General features: G+C 43.7%; 1 pseudogene across 1 annotated transcript; it reads left to right on the top strand.

Annotated features, from left to right (window-relative positions):
* The first annotated feature begins 1,140 nt into the window (after positions 1-1,140).
* Positions 1,141-4,371, top strand: LOC309960278 (UDP-N-acetylglucosamine--peptide N-acetylglucosaminyltransferase 110 kDa subunit-like; annotated as a pseudogene). Its single transcript has one exon. The product of its transcript is annotated as a UDP-N-acetylglucosamine--peptide N-acetylglucosaminyltransferase 110 kDa subunit-like (transcript).
* Positions 4,372-5,456: the final 1,085 nt, after the last annotated feature.

Raw genomic sequence — 5,456 nt, 5'->3', positions numbered from 1 at the left:
ATGGGATAGTATATAGTCAATTACATATGGTGATATCTGAAAATCACATAATAACCTCACTTAAAACATCTCCTTAGGGCTCCCCTGGTGGCGCAGTGGTTGAGAGTCCACCTGCCGATGCAGGGGACACGGGTTCGTGCCCCGGTCCGGGAAGATCCCACATGCCGCGGAGCGGCTAGGCCCGTGAGCCATGGCCGCTGAGCCTGTGCGTCCAGAGCCTGTGCTCCACAACGGGAGAGGCCACAACAGTGAGAGGTCCGCGTACCACAGAAGAAAAGAAAATCTCCTTAGCTAGATTTCAAAAAAGCCTGTGGCCATTCCAATATGATCCAACATAGCGGAATATGATAGAAGGAAAATTGGCAAAGAAAGAGACGCTGGTCTTACCTGATGGAAGTTAAAATATCTCACTTTTGACAATTTTGCAAAAACCTATAATTACATGAATTAATTTCTAGGGTTCTTCATAGGACCTAAAAAGGAACCCATAGAGTTGTGGAACAACCATAGAAGCTTCTGTGATGAGAAGCCCGGGCACCGCAACAAAGAGTAGCCCCTGCTCGCCGCAACTGGAGAAAGTCTGCACGCAGCATTGAAGACCCAACGCAGCCAAAATAAAAATAAATAAATAAATAAATTTATTTTTAAAAAAGTAATACTCAGGTTTGAGGCATGAGAAATATGATGAGGAGAAATTAGCTAATCCTTTCAGAACTTTTAAAATATCAAACTCAGTCTCTAAGATTTTAGCATTATATACAACATCGGTTACTTATTAGTGGTTTGGGAAGGCCAATTTAAAATTTTCTGATCTTACTGTATCGAAATTCACGGCCCTAATGTTTTCCACATTGACTATATGAATGATGAAGTAAAGTCAATCATGTATTTCCTTTCCAACTGGGCAGAAAACAAAATTTTGAAAAGTGTTTGGACTACTGACTTTTGATTTCTTCTAAAGCAAGTGTATAGGTAATTTTTATTCCCTGATTAGGAGAAAAATGGTGGAAGAGGGCAGGGTTAAGAATGAAGATTTCAAGAGCGTGAGAGTTAGATGACCAGCCAGAGTTCCTAAGTTTCGGTGCCTGTAACTGTCGCCGCCGCTTAAGCCTGCCAAAGCAGTGGTATGGCTGCTGCCCTCGTATTTGCTACCTCTAGAAACATTCTTGCCAGTAGTGGCGGCAGCGGGACTCAATTAGCCCCTTTTCTCACTCTCTGCAGACCCTCCAGATGGCGTCTTCTGTGGGCAACGTGGCCGACAGCACAGAACCAACGAAACGTATGCTTTCCTTCCAAGGGTTAGCTGAGTTGGCACATCGAGAATATCAGGCAGGAGATTTTGAGGCAGCTGAGAGACACTGCATGCAGCTGTGGAGACAAGAGCCAGACAATACTGGAGTACTTTTATTACTTTCATCTCTACACTTCCAGTGTCGAAGGCTGGACAGATCTGCCCACTTTAGTACTCTGGCAATTAAACAGAACCCTCTTCTGGCAGAAGCCTATTCGAATTTGGGGAATGTGTACAAGGAAAGAGGGCAGTTGCAGGAAGCAATTGAGCATTACCGGCATGCATTGCATCTCAAGCCAGATTTCATCGATGTTTATATTAACCTGGCAGCCGCTTTGGTAGCAGCAGGCAACATGGAAGGGGCAGTACAAGCTTACGTCTCTGCTCTTCAGTGCAATCCTGATTTGTACTGTGTTCGCAGTGACCTGGGGAACCTGCTCAAAGCCCTGGGTCGCTTGGAAGGAGCCAAGGCATGTTATTTGAAAGCAATGGAGACGCAACTGAACTTTGCAGTAGCTTGGAGTAATCTTGGCTGTGTTTTCAATGCACAAGGGGAGATTTGGCTTGCAATTCATCACTTTGAAAAGGCTGTCACCCTTGACCCCAATTTTCTGGATGCTTATATCAATTTAGGAAATGTCTTGAAAGAGGCACAGATTTTTGACAGAGCTGTGGCAGCTTACCTTTGTGCCCTAAGCTTGAGCCCAAATCATGCAGTGGTACATGCCAACCTGGCTTGTGTATACTATGAGCAAGGCCTGATAGATCTGGCAAAAAACACCTACAGGCGAGCTATTGAATTGCAACCACATTTCCCTGATGCTTACTGCAACCTAGCCAATGCTCTGGAAGAGAAGGGCAGTGTTGCCGAAGCAGAAGACTGTTATAATACAGCTCTGCGGCTGTGTCCCATCCATGCAGACTCTCTGAATAACCTAGCCAATATCAAAGGAGACCAGGGGAACATTGAAGAGGCAGTTCGCTTGTATTGTAAAGCATTAGAAGTCTTCCCAGAGTTTGCTGTTGCCCATTCAAATTTAGCAAGTGTATTGCAGCAGCAGGGAAAACTGCAGGAAGCTCTGATGCATTATAAGGAGGCTGTTCGAATCAGTCCTACTTTTGCTGATGCCTACTGTAACATGGGAAACACTCTAAAGGAGATGTAGGATGTTCAGGGAGGCTTGCAGTGTTATACTCGTGCCATTCAGATTAACCCTGCACTTGCGGATGCCCACAGCAATCTGGCTTCCATTCACAAGTATTCAGGGAATATTCCAGAAGCAATTGCTTCTTATCGCACTGCTCTGAAGCTTGAACCTGATTTTCCTGACGCTTATTGTGATTTGGCTCATTGCCTGCAGATTGTCTGTGATTGGACAGACTATGATGAGCGAATGAAGAAGTTGGTCAGCATTGTGGCTGACCAGCTGGAGAAGAATAGGTTGCCTTCTGTGCAGCCTCATCATAGTATGCTCTATCCTCTTTCTCATGGCTTCAGGAAGGCTGTTGCTGAGAGCCATGGGAACCTCTGCTTGGATGAGATCAGTGTCCTTCACAAACCACCGTACGAACATCCAAAAGACTTGAAGCTCAGTGATGGTCGACTGCGTGTAGGATACGTGAGTTCTGACTTTGGGAATCATCCTACTTCTCATCTTATGCAGTCTATTCCAGGCATGCACAATCCTGATAAATTTGAGGTATTCTGTTATGCCCTGAGCCCAGATGATGGCACAAACTTCCAAGCGAAGGTGATGGCAGAAGCCCATCATTTCATTGATCTTTCTCAGATTCCATGCAATGGGAAAGCAGCTGATCGCATCCATCAAGATGGTATACACATCCTTGTAAATATGAATGGTTATACCAGGGGTGCTCGAAATGAACTCTTTGCTCTCAGGCCAGCTCCTGTTCAGGCAATGTGGCTGGGCTACCCTGGGACCAGTGGCGTGCTTTTCATGGATTATATCATCACTGATCAGGAAACTTCACCTGCTGAAGTTGCTGAGCAGTATTCTGAGAAACTGGCTTATATGCCCCATACTTTCTTTATTGGTGATCATGCTAATATGTTCCCTCACCTGAAGAAGAAAGCAGTCATTGATTTTAAGTCCAATGGGCACATTTATGACAATCGGATTGTGCTGAATGGCATCGACCTCAAAGCATTTCTTGATAGTCTCCCAGATGTGCAAATTGTCAAGATGAAATGTCCTGATGGAGGAGACAACGCAGACAGCAGTAATACAGCTCTTAATATGCCTGTCATTCCTATGAATACTATTGCAGAGGCAGTTATTGAAATGATTAACAGAGGACAAATTCAGATAACAGTTAATGGATTCAGTCTTAGCAATGGACTGGCAACTACCCAGATCAACATTAAGGCTGCCACTGGAGAGGAGGTTCCCCGTACCATTATTGTAACCACACGTTCTCAGTACGGGTTACCAGAAGATGCCATTGTGTACTGTAACTTTAATCAGTTATATAAAATTGACCCATCTACTTTGCAGATGTGGGCAAATATTCTGAAGCGTGTTCCCAATAGTGTACTGTGGCTGTTGCGTTTTCCAGCAGTAGGAGAACCTAATATTCAACAGTACGCACAAAATATGGGCCTTCCCCAGAACCGTATCATTTTTTCACCTGTTGCTCCTAAGGAGGAACATGTTTGGAGAGGCCAGCTGGCTGATGTCTACTTGGACACTCCACTCTGTAATGGACACACCACAGGGATGGATGTCCTTTGGTCAGGGACACCCATGGTGACTATGCCAGGAGAGACTCTTGCTTCCCGAGTTGCAGCTTCCCAGCTCACTTGTTTAGGCTGTCTTGAGCTTATTGCTAAAAATAGACAAGAATATGAAGACATAGCTGTGAAACTGGGAACTGATCTAGAATACCTGAAGAAACTTCGTGGCAAAGTCTGGAAGCAGAGAACATCTAGCCCTCTGTTCAACACCAAACAATACACAATGGACCTAGAGCGGCTCTATCTACAGATGTGGGAGCATTACGCAGCTGGCAACAAACCTGACCACATGATTAAGCCTGTTGAAGTCACTGAGTCGGCCTAAATAATGACTGTGTGCACAGGAGAATTACCCCTGTACCTGAGCCTCAACCTTCTGGGGGAAAGGGAACTACTTTTTCCTTATCTGTACAATACCATGTTGCAGATGGGTGACAGACAATGATAAGAAATAGCACAGCCAGACTTGCTTCCTGCATGATCATGATCACGATAGGGAGAGACACAAGAGATGGGAAACTGCTGTTCCACAAGGAGTCTCCATAGAATTTTGCAGCAGCCAGGTGTCTGGAAGGTCTGGAAGGTAAGTCTGGAAGGTCTGATCTCCCTTGGTCTTCCATAGGATGGATGGTTAGTGTGGAAGGGAGATAGAGATTGCCCAGCCGTTTTGTGATTATCATGGATTGATTGAGTCTTCTGAATTAATATTTTTCTTTATATTTTGGGTATTGGAGCTTTTAAAAATGTTTGGTTTCAGGTATTTTTATTCATGTGAAGTGTATATGATTCTCTTGAGATAAGGTTTTAAGCTAAAATATTCCTTGTTTTAGTTTCTGAACTCTACAGATAAATGGGGATTTTGCTGGTGTAGTCTTTTTATAGGTTTTATAAACCACTTGAGCCTATATCAGTCATTTTAGTGTCTGACATAATGTTTGGAACTATCAGTGCTTTGTTGGTTTATAGATGATGGCTTCAATTCTTTTCCTGGTCCGTTTCCTTCTTCCCGTCCCCCCACCTTAAAAATTCTCCTGTAACTTGGCTAACAAAAAACCAAGTCTGATTCAAAACCTCCCAGAGCGTTTCTCTTAAACGCATCATCTGGTGCCAAATGAAGATCCTTAGGAGTGATTATTAATTCTGAAGGGCACAGTTGTGGTACTGTCACTGATGATAATAATAATGGATTTTTGGCCTAGAGTGTTGACCTATTTCACCAGTGTTTTACCGTTGACTGCCCCTCTATGCTGCTTCCAAAAGTCATAGTGTGTGATAAGATTTTTACTTTCATTTCTAAAGTTTTTTTTTTTTTAGTGAGTCCTGTTCTTCGTTTTTCTTTCAGCAGAAATGAAATCCCAGATAAGTATAAGTATTCAAATATTTGATCAGTAAGTCACAGTTATCTCTAGT

Source organism: Leucopleurus acutus (assembly GCF_964270905.1).
Source record: "Leucopleurus acutus genome assembly, chromosome: 3".
In the NCBI taxonomy this organism is placed as follows: Eukaryota; Metazoa; Chordata; class Mammalia; order Artiodactyla; family Delphinidae; genus Leucopleurus; species Leucopleurus acutus.
Note: the sequence above shows the minus strand (reverse complement) of the source record. Positions and strands in the feature narration are given on the sequence as shown.